Raw genomic sequence first — 14,529 nt, 5'->3', positions numbered from 1 at the left:
TCATCACTAACACATACATAATAGAGTTGCTAGCTTTAAGGCTTTCTCACAGCCTTTCAAAAAGGAATGTTTTGGTAGGGTATGCATAAGTATCTCATTCTTTATATTATAACTTGACACGTAACAACCGATTGTGGGTTTGAGTTATGATGTGAAAAAAAAAAACACTGGGAAAAGCAATATGTGATAACAGTAACAATACAAAAGCAACATGGATGCTTTATTTACAATTAGACAATGGTATGCAGCGTTTCGTTTGATGTGTGGAGGTCTCTTATTTGCGAAGAAACATGGTATCAGGTATCTTACTGGTAAGACATCCGACAGTTGTTTACAACCACAATGTGGCCTACAGTAATGCAATTAGCCTTTTGTGGACAATTAGTATTTTGCACATCAGTAAACACCAAGCGATTGCGAGCAGATTATTACAAAGAAATTACACTCAGGTACGCTGTTATCGTGGGTAGCTCAGTGGATTTATAGACCATCGTGGTACAAGCCATTAATTCAGTTTGTGGCCTTCGCCATATTAAAGCACGCTCTGTAGACCAAGACAGCCATGTTGGCACTGGCTATTCCCATTTGCTGCCATTCACACGTATCCATAATGCCTCAAACATACTTTTTATCGACTTTACAAACCTTCAGTTAGTCGCGCTTCATGGCTTGCGCGACCTCACATCTTTTGCTTGCTGAAATACCCTAGGTGTTTACAATGGGAACTCTCTATACTAACTCACTGCTTCTACGCCATTGTCTAAAACACTTAGACACTCACAATAGGCGTCTTCGAGGATTTAAAAACCACCGGTGATGTCAATAATTACCGAGGCGCAGCCGAGGTAATTATTGACGTCACCTCAGGTTTTTAAATCCTCGAAGACACCTATTGCAAGTGTCTAATTATTAGATAGAAAGCATGTTATACGTGACAACAAGGTTGTGTTGTAAACAGGCATGGGGCAAAGTACTTTGGTACTTGTACACTTAAGTACACCTTCTTGAGTACTTGTACTTATACTTAGATACTTTTTGTACAAATGTAATGTACTTGTACTTATACTTAAGTCCTAAGTAAGGCACTTAAAGTACTTCAAAGTACTTATAAGTGCTTTGAAGTACATGAAGTACAATGAAGTCCATTTACATATGTACAAGTAAAATAAGTTCTGGCTACTGTATATTGGCTGAATTTGGCCCAAAGATGATATATTCCTGGATTGACATGATCATCTTTTAGTTGAAGTCACAATTGCTGCATTTGCTCTAAAAACATGATTTAACAGTTTTCCCATCTTCTGATTCATTTCTCTGCTAATCTTAGAAATTGTTGTATTGCTTTTGGCCTGAAAGATTTATTATAAGAAGCAGGCAGCATAACAGCTAAGAAGATAGATTATGTCCTGAACAGAAAGTCAACAACAACAAAGTACACTCACTAAACTCACTAAGCAGGTGGATGAATAGGCTGAAGCTGATACAGTAACAATGGCCCAAATCCAGCAAATAAGATAACCAAAAGAAATATCCTCTGCTTTCAAGGTTGGCAAAAAACATCCTAGGAAAACCATCTTCCTCTGTGTCTGTTAAGAGACTCTTTAGCATTGCAGGAAAGGTATTTACTTCTGAAAGATTTTGCCATAGATGGAAAATTTTCACAATTTTATTAATTTAGGTGCAACCAAAACCACATAAATGCAATTGTGAACACTGTAAGCATAATATGTACTTGTACTTAAAAGGACTTGTACTTAAGTACTTCTCTTAAAACAATGTCATGCACTTGTACTTCAACAAATGTCAAAGTACTTGTACTTTACTTAAGTACTTTCACAGTACTTCGCCCCATGCCTGATTGTAAACATTACACGATGGCATACTTATATGGAATTCATTACGTTGAGGGATGTAACCTAATTAGTCTGTAGTTTAAACCAAAAATGTAAATAACAACAAAGACCTCTTGCAGTTTGCAGAAATCCATCTAAAAATTATTGATTTTAGAGCAATCAATGGCTTTGGGCTATTTCAAGCTGGGCTATAACATTATTAAGCCAACCTTTTTATAGCACCACTCATAACAAGTAATTGTGGTATTTAATATTTAATGTAAAGTCATAACAAGTAATTGTGGTATTTAATATTTAATGTAAACTCTAAAAGTAAACACTACCAATTATACAAGTAAGCAACACATATCAAAACATGCATTAATCTTGACGTTTAAATGCAATTTTGCTTTAATGTACACAGCACATACCAGTCAAATGCAACATCGTCTTGCAAGAGTGTGACCAATTAAAACTTATTAATTAAAGGGAATAATCTCAAATCACCCTGTAGACAGTTCAGCTACAAGTCACCTGGGATTCAGATTATAGCCCTTCAAGAACTGAATTAATTTTCAAGTATGGAAGAACACGTAACTTCATTGACCAGAGCAAATTATAACTAGTTATCATTGATCTGACGTCACGTCAAAGTTAATCTAACATTGTATAACAATGCGTGTGCAAAGCAGCAGCATGAGTAAGTATGCCAAGCTATGGGGATTTGGGACATACTTTCCTCAGAAAATTTTGCTACATACATATAATAAAAAAATCTATAACATTACAATTACTCGGTATGATATTATTCAATGCCATGTTGTGTGGCATCGTAATGACATCATAATGACATCATGATGACATGTATATATCTAAAGCAATTATTTAAAACCCTTTAGAAGCTACTGAAACATTGTGTGAACATGTTGCAGATTACACTTCATTGAAATACGCAGGTTTGATTCTCCAAATCAGATGTCTTTTTGGTTATTTGTTGTTGTTTTTTTTACTTTTTAGGTACACCTTTTTAGAAGCTCTTCGAATGCTCTACTAGAGTAGCTGACTATTCTATTAGAGTATGTCAACCTTTTTAGTGGAAAGTGGTCGACTATCCTTGACTGGTTCAGCAGGTAATTGGGCAGTCTTCGAGCTAATTGGTCAGCGATGATTGACTGTTATTATCTGCTGTTATCAACAGCCTTAAATGTTGGGATAGGGCCTCTACGATTAAAAAAAAACTTGCAAAAAATCATTAATTTCCTTCGGTGATGAAGGCTAGCACAATCACCTTCACTAAAACTGGTTATTTCCTTATAAATCCTCCCATAGAACAACTGATTGTGGGTTTTAGTTATTACATCCTAAATTACTAAGCATTGATTAAACTACCACTAAATCATTGCTTGTGAATGCAATTGAAAATTCGCACACGTGATTGCTCGATTACATGAGCTTTTTTTTTCTTTCAACCGAGCTTCTTTTAATAAACAATCAACTACATTATTCGCCTTCTTAGAATATTAAACAATGCCAGGGACACACCAAGTTAGTTATTAAACACATTAAAACACTGCATATAAGCATTTGCATGATCACATTTGAAAATCACATGTGCGAATTGTTCAATTACATTCACGAGCAACCTGAAATCAGTTGTATGCAACACTTTCATCACCTCAGCAAAGGAGCCACATGGCTACATTCAAAATTCCAGTTGGTGACTTGCCTGAATGTGCACAGGGCTACTATATAGACATTAAGGTCAAAATCGATTGTGGGGATTGATCAAAACTCACACGATTAGTATACAATACAAGACTTGGATTTGAACATGAAACCAACTTAGATGGAAAAGCACCTCTTTACTTCACTATACAACGAGTTCAAAAATATTGTAACTAGCGGATCAGAACTACAGTCAAGTCAATATTACTAGTAGTATTTTCAAATAGGATCACACCCACATTACTGATAACACAAAATTACTAACCACTTTGAACAAATCAATATACCAAGCTACTTTGTTACAATAACACAACACAATCTCTTTTTTTCCAAATTCGATCATAGGCCCCAAAATTTTGCACAAAAATTGAAAGCTATGCATACAATTAAATATAGCCATAAGTATGGATACAAACACCACATTATACTGGTATGGTCCTATGCAACGAAAGTTTTCCCACAACAAATAGATAGTATTTGTAGCCATGAAGTTGAATCTCCACACAATCCAGATGAAATCTTGAGCACAGTGACAGGAACTTAAATCAGAACTTAACCTACTATTCGTAAACTTCTGCGCACTGGGATATAAAATAGTTATATCCCGTATACTCGGATGATATCATGGTTATTACACTCATAACAGGGTATAACCATAACGTGTTATAGTTGTTGTTACCTTAATAATTATGATGTAACATTTTGTACAAAAAAAACATCATAGGTATAACTCAGGCATACAATACTAGGTATTGACAATCAGTTACTACACAATAAGTCAGCATTCTTGGAATTTAAAAACAAATTGGACAGGCAGGTGAGTGACATAGACTGAGTTATGAATTATTCAAGAGACGTTAGTACTTATCGAGATTATGTGTCAAAAAAATTATCGATATTTGTTTTTGAAGATATCGCCCACCCCTAAATGACATCATTTAGCTCATGATGTGAAAAGAAATAAAATGATACCTAGGCACTTATCCTACAGTGAAAATGTGAGGCTTCAATCATGCACTACCCCAAGTGTAGCAACTTAACATATTTAACCAGCTCGGTTAAGCATGCCTTCGCACTTGGAGCAATGCTTGCTTGTGTAATCTCACAACATAGGGTTATGACACATGACCAACTCCCTGATTTCGTAATGAGATCAAAGACCTTATGCATAAAGCAAAAAGTCTTTCCAAAAATTATAAGTATGGTACACACTTTGTATGACATAGTAAACGTTTTGTTAAGATTACTGAGTTCGTTATATACAAGTGCATTTTACAACTGATTGTGGGTTTTGGTTACAAAATTTCAATCATTGCAATGGACATGACACTAGTCGCATCTTTATGTGACAACTACTTAGTGAGAAGATTAAGTCATCTCAGGGTACCAGCACCTAATTGAAGCCACACAAATGTTGTTCTTTTCACCTTTGATACAGGCAAAGGCCACGGATTCCTTGTTTCCTGTCACCCGCCCACATGGTAATTTTACAGCTGCATGCAAATTTACCATTGCATTTGATAGCCACGTAATCTAAATATTAATACTGGCAGGAAGGTCATATTTATTGGGATGAAGACTAGGTTATTGGATACAGGTGGACTCTGATGTGAGTTTCTGATGTCATTAAGTACATGGCATTCGACCTGATACTAGCAGTGAATCTCTTCAAGTAGCCATTTGTATAAACTTGAGCTGTGCATCAACACGAGTCCCATTTTCTGCCATTCTCAATCTGTTATTAATGTGTGAAACATTCAGAAATTCATACTGTTAAAGTTGATGGTACAGAGTCAGGCTAGAAAGTACAGTACTAGCTAACATGTGTCACTACAAACATGGCAAACCCAGCAGCTCTATAGGTAAATGCCTTTCTAGATGCTCAAGAAACACTGCAACACTTCAGACCTAACCTTCTAGAGGTTTGAATCTTAGTAAAATCTTTCAAACTAGAGTTGAATTTAGTTCTCCTGAATTTAAGCAATTTGGAGTTAATGGGCTCCCTTTAACATCCTTGATATTAAACAATATAGTAGAGCTATGCCTTTTACTCATTCACCTGCATAACTGCATGATGAGAATCCCAACAGTTTCAAGCAGTTGCAAGATAATTTGCGTACCAACACTGATCATTGTTGCATAAGTAATTATTATAGCAGTTAAGTTATATACAATAGTTTAAACAAATTTAAACGATACCTAGTTGGTTATCTTACAATGAAGGCATGATGAAGCTTCAGCCATATACTATTAGTCAGTAGTCACTGCCATCCCATAATGGTACACAGTAATCAAATTGTCCACACTATACAGAGCCATCCTATATTAGAATCATTTAAGATTTAATGATTACACTGGGCTGTCAGATCTACTGATGAGGCCCAGGTGAAAAGTAGCCACAAAACATACATTATACAATAAAGCAAAAAAAAAAGTTTACAAGAGTCCATCACTTAAATATGTGCTTAGAGGAAAACTGATTGTGAGGGTAGCAGTCAAGCAAGTGATTTGGTAAATTATTCCATAATTGGGAAAGCAACTATGTTGATAAGAGGATATTGCAGTTAAATGTGGGATAAATCACTGTGGATAAAAATTTCTTATAGATGATATTGCATTGGTCTGAAATAGCTTGGAATCTCAAGAGTTGTATCGTGGTGAATAGCATTATGAAACAGTATAATTTTCTTTATACTTGCAGTGTCGGTCAGGAGAGCTGATTGAATAAGGTAGTGACACTTGTGTTAAAGTTTGGTTGGCTACAAGTCATCATTCATCCCATGACCTAAAAGAAGTAATTCAACATTCACACATGTTCAGAGGCCCATACAAGCATTCTCAGTACAATTGTTGCTTCTCTGGAGTGCAGTTAAACATGACTTACTCCCTGGTGCAATGCTTGTTTGTGTAATCTCACAATTCGTTATGACACATGGCCAAACTTGACTTTGTAATGAGATCAAAGACTTTATGCTTACAGCAAAGTCTTTCCAAAAATTTTGTACCAAAGAATGATCAAAGAATGATAATTGATGCATGTCTATCTCTGCTTGTTAAGATTACTGAGCTCCTTATAAACATATACATTCCATAATTGATTGTGGGTTTTGGTTATGAAACTAATCCCCCTTTTATTACTATTTAGTTCTTCATGTAACAAGTACTTAGTGAGAAGATTAAGTTATTTAAGACAAGAAAACACTAGGTTAACTAGGTGTTGGACTCACTGAGACAAACACGGATCCTGGGACGCATCCGTGAAGCTACGCATTATAAAGGAAGGCCTGATATTGTTGCTACGTAAATAGATTCAACTGACATCAGAGCCTGTAGGACATTACTCTTGGGTAATTTCCTGCCTGCATGATAGCAAGCATGTCTGTCCTCTTATTGTTTCAGGCTTGAATGCTTCCTGAAAATAGCATACCAGTTAGTTTTCATCTGCATTTTGGGGATAACCCACCCTGAGGAAAGTAAGCACTGCCCATATCACATTAACTATTTTGTAGTTAAAGAAAGAAGATATTGAGAAGGTGGGTGGGAGGGATAGATAAGAACGACTTGCGAACTGTTTATTTGCAAATGTGCTAGAATGTCAGACTGGCCCCCTTATAGAGTGAGCACCTAAATTATTGGAATGCACTAGGAGGGTTGGGTAAAAAACCTGTATGTCTGGTCTGGGTGTAGTGACAATACAGGAAGGTTTGTCCTGGTAATTAACCCTGCTACTAAACTTGTATAATCTTATAAAAGCACCAGTTAACAGCTGTGATACAGAATTTCTCCTATAGTTAGCCTAAACTCCAACAACAAAGACTTGACTAACACACAAACACACAAACTTTCACACAGATCAAAGCACACATTTCAGAAACCAGGTATGGAATGGATCGTATTGTGAGGAAATCTGTGCAGATTAGTTCTTTGGAGTGTAATACACATTTAATAGTAATTGGAATTCCGCTGTTTGTTTAGTCTGGGTTTTACCGAAGTTTAGACTTTGCTGATTGATTACATCTTTGCTGTGGCTACAGTTATGTAAACAAAACAACACAGTTGACCTCCTTCGTTTATAACAAGCATTTAGATATATAGATTTAAGAATAGAATCAAGACAGGACACTCCATGCTCTTTCTCTATCATAACACACAAGGACGTAGGAGGCGGTGCGACAAGTGAGGCAAGAGCAGCCTCACCACATTTTGATCATATTTTTAGAAATGTCCGGAAATCATATTGCTGGTGTTGCAGAGCATAGCATACGCATACTTTTGATTTATGCTAGAATACACATCGGTAAGAACGATCGGTAGGATTCAAAACTCAAGGACTGTTAGGCGATATAAGTAATCGTTTGAGGCAAGAGAGCCTTAACCTTTACAGCATGAGGGTCATGCAAATGGTTTTCGATTATAACACGTAGCGTGATTACCCAAGAGGGATTCCCCAAGCTATTACTAGTTGACTATTCCAATGCACACTAAGCAGCACATCATTATTCTGTATATAAAAATATATTTTAAAAATGTAAAAGTGTATGCGACCTGAACTAGTAAAAGTATTCATGCTACCTATATGCACAGCTAACTGTGAATACATAATGCTAGTTAACTATACTGTTTTATAACCTAGTTAGCTTCTAACATGTCCTACTAGTATAATACTATATAATCATGTATTAATGCATGCAATTAGGTATAATCATACAGCTATTATTCTAAATCAGTAGCAGGGAAATATGCCCAGAAATGGTCCAAAATGCACTCTCAGATTAGCTAAAATTCAAAATTTTCCTGGAGGGGCATGCCCCCAGACCCCCCTAGAATAAGCTGCTTTGAAGGCAACTCTTATAGTACATAATTTACCTAATTTAAGCTATACGATTGCACAGGGTCTTCAGAGACTTGTATTTGCCTTACCACTTTAAAAATTTCTCCTACGCCCCTGCTACCTCTCTGGGACAAACAAAACAATGATTATGCTACTCCATCCTTCAAGCAAAAAAACAGCTGGATATAAAATTATAAAATGTCTAAAATTATTCAACAAATGTATTTAGTAATACTTAGAGTAAAGAACACAGTCTGATATTGAATAACATGCCAGCACCATAGTAATTCACCATTGAGTCTACATTTCCGCTGTATACCGACGTCATTTAACTTATGATGGCAAAGGAATTTAAATGATGCCTAGGTGTTTATCCTACAATGAAAGTATGAAGCTTCAGTCGTGTATATGTCAATAGTAGCCACACTAAAGGGAGCAATCGTTGATGACAATCAACTTAGAGGTTAGTCATGCGTCGATGAAAAACTATAATCACTTTTTTTTGTTTTGTAATCGATTAATCGCGTAGTATACGCATGTCATCAATTCTAAATGAAAAGCCTTTTTGCCCACTACAACAAATAGAAAGCCATACAGCACTAAGTTATGAGACAGAGGCATTCTCAGTACAATTGCTGAGATCATTTAAACAAGCCTTAGCACCAGGGACAATGGCTGCTCACAACATAGGACTATGAGACATGACCGACCTCGCCTGACTCTGTAATGAGATCAAAGACTTTATACTTACAGCAAAAAGTCTTACCAAAAAATTATAAGTGCTTTAATTGAAGCATTAAAATAATCAATGTTTGTTAAGATAACTGAGCTCATTATATACATGTATAAACCATGACTGGTTGTGGGTTTTGGTTATAGTAATAATACACCTTTAAACTCAACACAATAAACACAATACCATTTTCTTCTTTGTGTGATAAGTACTTACTGGCAAGACCAAATAAATTAAAGCAAGATAACAGGTCACAAAGTAATCAAAATGTCACAGAAACATTGTCACAGCACAAGTTACCAGCTAAGATGCAGAACTTCTCCTAAATTTAGCCTAAACTAAGGCAACAACAAAGACTTCACTGCAGTTCAAAGTAGTGCATAAACGACTGTTCTGAAATTCAAATGTTTGTTCATTTGGGACATTCGAATACAATTTCATAACATTTGAATCCCTTACGTGGGTGCCCAATATATATAATTAGCAGCTGAGAATAATACAGGACAGGACAAGCACCAGGTTTCAAGTTGTTAACATGTAGTTTGCAATTGTTTACACTTAGCTAGTAACAGCCTGATATCAACAGTCAGGTACATGTGAAGCCAAAAATGCTACACAGGATAGCTAACAAGCCAAGTATGAGGTTGATTTCAGCGATAAAACTACTATAATTTACTGTCTATATCAAAGAATATTTAAACAAGTAAGTGCATAGAATCCTCACAACAATAAGTCTTACTCCTTAGATTCAATAAATTAAAATTTTTGATTGTGGGTTTTAAATATTAGAAACATTCGAATAGTCCGCAGTTTTTCATTCAAACATTTGAATGCACAATCCTAGCATTCTTTTATGCACTAGATCAAAGCTAATATTTCTTACGTCTTGCAAGATGGGATGGTAAACAAGAAAAGTGACAACTATATATATTAGGGGTGGGAAATACAAGTGGAAGTGATATGGTAACCATGAGTGAGTGTCGAAGGAATAGCATACTCTGCTGAAATCATCATGCCCGATACAAGTTTCCTCTTAAGAATTAACCAGCTTCTTGGCACCCAACGTTTTATAAGTGTACTAGCAATATACTTCTCTGACTTCAAGGAATACGAAGAAGGTAGTACAATGACCGACTCCATATAAGTTTCCGTTGTGTAATTGGGTAATTAATCACATGTTATGAAAGGAAATTAAATTCAGTTACTGCTCATGTAGTGTGAAATGGATTGATGCACTTTCAATTCACTCTCAGTCTGACCACAGCTGGACCCGCATTCAATGCGCATTAAGTGTGAAAAGACCTTAAGTTAAAATGCTACAAATTGCATCTATAAAATTAATTCTGGTGAACTTTCGAGATATTGGAGATGACTAAAACACGGAACGGACTGGGAAAACGGACTAGAAAACGGACTGGAAAGAACTTGCCTGAAAACGTTTTTTGGCCATAGAAATTCACTGTATAGGTGCTAGAAAGAATATAACACGCAACAACGACCTGAAACAAACCTCTGAACTGCTCTGAACACGATGTCGAAGTTTGCTCAAGCCGATATTAAGCCCTGCGCTTAAAGATAGTCTGAAATTAAATTCATTTTGTGTTTAATTAAAAGCGCACTTTCGTTTCGCATGTGTAAACAAGACAAGACACAAGCTTTAAGCTTGTTAAGACACTATGTTACTTGGAATACATGGTCTGGTTAATTGCTGCAATTAGTTTGACGGCTGATCTTCAGTTTTACAGGTGACAGCTCGTGACAGGTAGGCTTCGTGGCGGCCACGTTGTATTTAATCAGCTGGCAAGAAACTGGCTACTACAAATACAGTCTGTGTTACTTTGTTTGCTTAAACTGTAGCTAACCGACAACTTCGCTGTCACAGGCGCTCAAACTGGCAGACTGGCGCTTTGTAAATTGTCTCAGGGTAGTAATGGTGGCTCGAGCATACGTTTAGAGGTTTGTTTAAGGCTGTTGTTACGTGTTATATTCTTTGTAGCAGTGATTTAGTGAGTTTCTATGGCAAAAAAAACCGTTTTCAGGGGAGTTCCTTCCAGTCCGTTTGTGAGTCCGTTATCCCAGTCCGTTCCGTGTTTTAGTCATGTCCCGAGATATTGTAAAAGTAAAAATGGCTACAGCTTCTGGAAGCAAAATTTTCTGGCAACACCCGCCTCTACCATAAACTTGTGGACCCATTGATTACTACTAATACTAACCACACTCCTTGTATAACTGATTGTATTGGGCCTTGACTCTGTCAAGAGAAAAAGCCTTACAAAAATTCTACATGTTGTTTAGACCCTATGGTGATGTAATTGATAAAAAATGTTCAGTCATTTATATACTCTCCTATACAACAATTGGTAGTGGGTTCTGGTTATTACTAATTGACGTAAACAAAGATTATTTTAAACAAGATCAAAAAAATGATTAAGGATATAGGTTAGTTGTCACACTGTAATGTAAGCCTTGGACCAACACAATACGTAAAATCAATTGTGGGCCTTCACTTATTGTATTTTGGCTGCTGAATGGCACATTTGCTTTGCATGACGTGGGTATTGTGAGACATTGATACAACAATCGTCCAAAATAAAAACCTGATAAGAAAAGTAGATATCAGATAACTGGATAAATAGATCCTAACAACTAATCCAGCAACACTAAACCAAGTGTGAGGGAAGAAGTTGAGGGCTAAACATAGAACTTCCCATGTACCTGTAAACTCTCCAACATATGGAATCATTGATATATAACTCCACAACTATATATGTGACTGGATCTGTAAAAACCACATGGTAGCAGATTTTTTGAATTCCATGTTATAGCTGAAGGAACAGTAAAGCAAATTTAAGCTCCAAGTGTGTGAAACTTTCTAAGTTACAGCGTGGAAATTAGAGTGCTACAAAGTAGAAGCTGCAGAAAAAATCGATTTGTACATTTACAATATGGAAAATAAACTACAGACACTTATTTAAATGGATATATCTTACAAATGCAGTCCTATCCATTGTAAGCTTTTCTTTCAGGTCCTGCAACCAGGGTGAAAGCGAAAATGTGAGGTGTTGAATTACTCGTCCAATGCAAGGCAGACTAATGGTAATTTCTTACATCTAAAACAATAAATTCTACTGCTTTGGGGAACATAATGATACCAAGGTTGTTGCTGCTAACACCATCCTTCATCACAAAAAACAAGAGCTTACTAGGCCTGGGGAAAGTACAATCACCAACGGGACAACCTACTAATGGGGCATGTAAAAATAGTACATGACCAACACAGTGTGTGCAGGTAGAAGAGATACACAGTAATACAATTCTAGAAGAATTGACTGGCACATAAACATAAGGGATGTATTAGTATGCAATTACTATCAGTGATTATCCGACCATGGGGATGAGAGTATGTGAGATTGCACTTTAAATTGTGAGAATCATGGTATTGAATCTGACGCCTACAAGCAGTAAAGCCTAAACATCCAACGAATACTTATTACATTAATTTTATGCAATTGTACACAATTTGTGTTACATGATATGTTTAAACGAGGATGGAATAGAGCACTGGATTAAGACATGGCTGGAGTTTCCAAGAGCAGACCACGGCGAGATTGGGATAAAAGCAGAGTATTTGAACTGTCTATAACCTACAACTAATATCTGAGTTATGTATATATTTAACATGAGCTAGGTCATTTGTACTAAAATGACCACATATTGCCGTGGATATGTTGCAAGACCAGAAAAAATTTGGAGAACAACTGCGGCTGAAATGCAATACCAGAATTTCATGGATATGTCAGTGTGCACAAGTATGTGGAGCATTGCTGGCATAAAAGGCTTCAGGTGGAGAGCTATGCTCACACAAACTCACTAGCTGGAAAATGTACTTTCGCACTATGGCCTGCCAGGTGAAGCTTTCTCCAATCCCATACACGAGTGAAGGTAGCCTAGTTACGCAAGACTAAAGAAACAAGACTATCAGAGTGCTTAAACAACACAAAATAACATCCAGCGATTAGTAGCAACTTCCAAAAATGTTGTTCATTAAGCAGGCGTAGCAACCACTCGTCTTCCAATCGCAATAGTCGCTGTTGCCCACTTGCGAGCACAAATGAACAGTAGTTCGCTTGTCTAGAAACCGCCTGGTCTATAATTAGTAGTAGGCCTCACATGTCGCTTTGTTAAATAGAATCGTCGTACGTTTCTATCACCTCCACAAAAACACCCGTCTATTATACGATTGTCTTTTCATACAACATGGATTCTATTCTTGGTGAGTGCAAAGTCTTAGGCCTTGCAGTTTTCTCAAAAATTATTTATTTATTTATCTCATTCATTCACTCATTATTTATGGCATAATTTTAAGCATTTCGTATTATCCATAGTACTTGGTTGTAAATATTTCACCCATTGACTTTATTACATTCTACTGTAAAATTATGCCTGTGTTATCATGTGGGATTCTTGTAACCTAATTATAACCTGTATTGGGCCTCAACTCCTTTCAGAGAAAAGCCTTGTAAAAATTTTAAAGCTTTAATTTTAGATGGACAATGGATGAAATAATATGCTAAAAATTTCAAATCTTTATATACCCTCCCATACAATAATTGATAGTGGGTTTTGGTTAAACTATTAATTTTTAACTATACTACTACACACTCTAAATATCCTACGAGTGGGTGAAATAATAAGGGAAAAGCTGTACTCACTAAGCATCATTAAATAATAAATCAGTATCGACATCATTTTAGGATAGCATGTTGGCAGTCACAAACAAGAGCGTAAACTAAGAACTCTACTTTTCTATGATTCACTCTTATATAAAATAATAGGTAAAAATGCAATTAAAATTTTGCCATTACTTAGAGAAGCAAGTCTCAAATCAATTAAACCTATACATCATCTTATTTCCTCTTCATAGAGAATTAGGATATCTTTTTCATTCTTGTAATCTCAAGGGTATGCGTGTCACATGTATTCGTTTATTATGCAGTAGATGTTTCAATAATTGTTTTTTTTTCTCATTTGAAACATCTTCATGCAAATGAAGTGAAAATACCTCTGTGAATTTTCCACTTCTTGGTGAACAGTAATTCCAACTCGGTATATCAAAAGTTATGCAGATTTAAGCGCCTGTAGTTTATTATAGGAATTATGAAGGCTTTTGCCTCCTTACAAAAAAAAAAAAAATAACTGACCAGAAACCAGCCTTCATGGCACCTTGGCAGTATTCGTTAGCTGTAAAATAAGAATCTGTTTGAGGTGCTTAACTTGGAACTTGTGCTAAAAAACCTCCCAAAAGCTCTTATTTGTTGTAATGAAAAGTATTATATAAGCTTGGCTTGGTAGTGGCTACTTTGCTTCAGATACATTTAGTTATACAGTCATATTGGGCCTTGATAAAA

At 36.1% G+C, this 14,529-nt stretch overlaps 1 protein-coding gene across 1 annotated transcript in view; it reads right to left on the bottom strand.

Annotated features, from left to right (window-relative positions):
* The window catches only part of LOC136247224 (uncharacterized), a 137,931-nt gene that overhangs the window by 90,812 nt on the left and 32,590 nt on the right, over positions 1 to 14,529 (bottom strand). The gene's annotated exons all lie outside the window — the stretch shown is intronic.

This window comes from Dysidea avara, chromosome 2, assembly GCF_963678975.1.
Source record: "Dysidea avara chromosome 2, odDysAvar1.4, whole genome shotgun sequence".
NCBI lineage: Eukaryota > Metazoa > Porifera > Demospongiae > Dictyoceratida > Dysideidae > Dysidea > Dysidea avara.
Note: the sequence above shows the minus strand (reverse complement) of the source record. Positions and strands in the feature narration are given on the sequence as shown.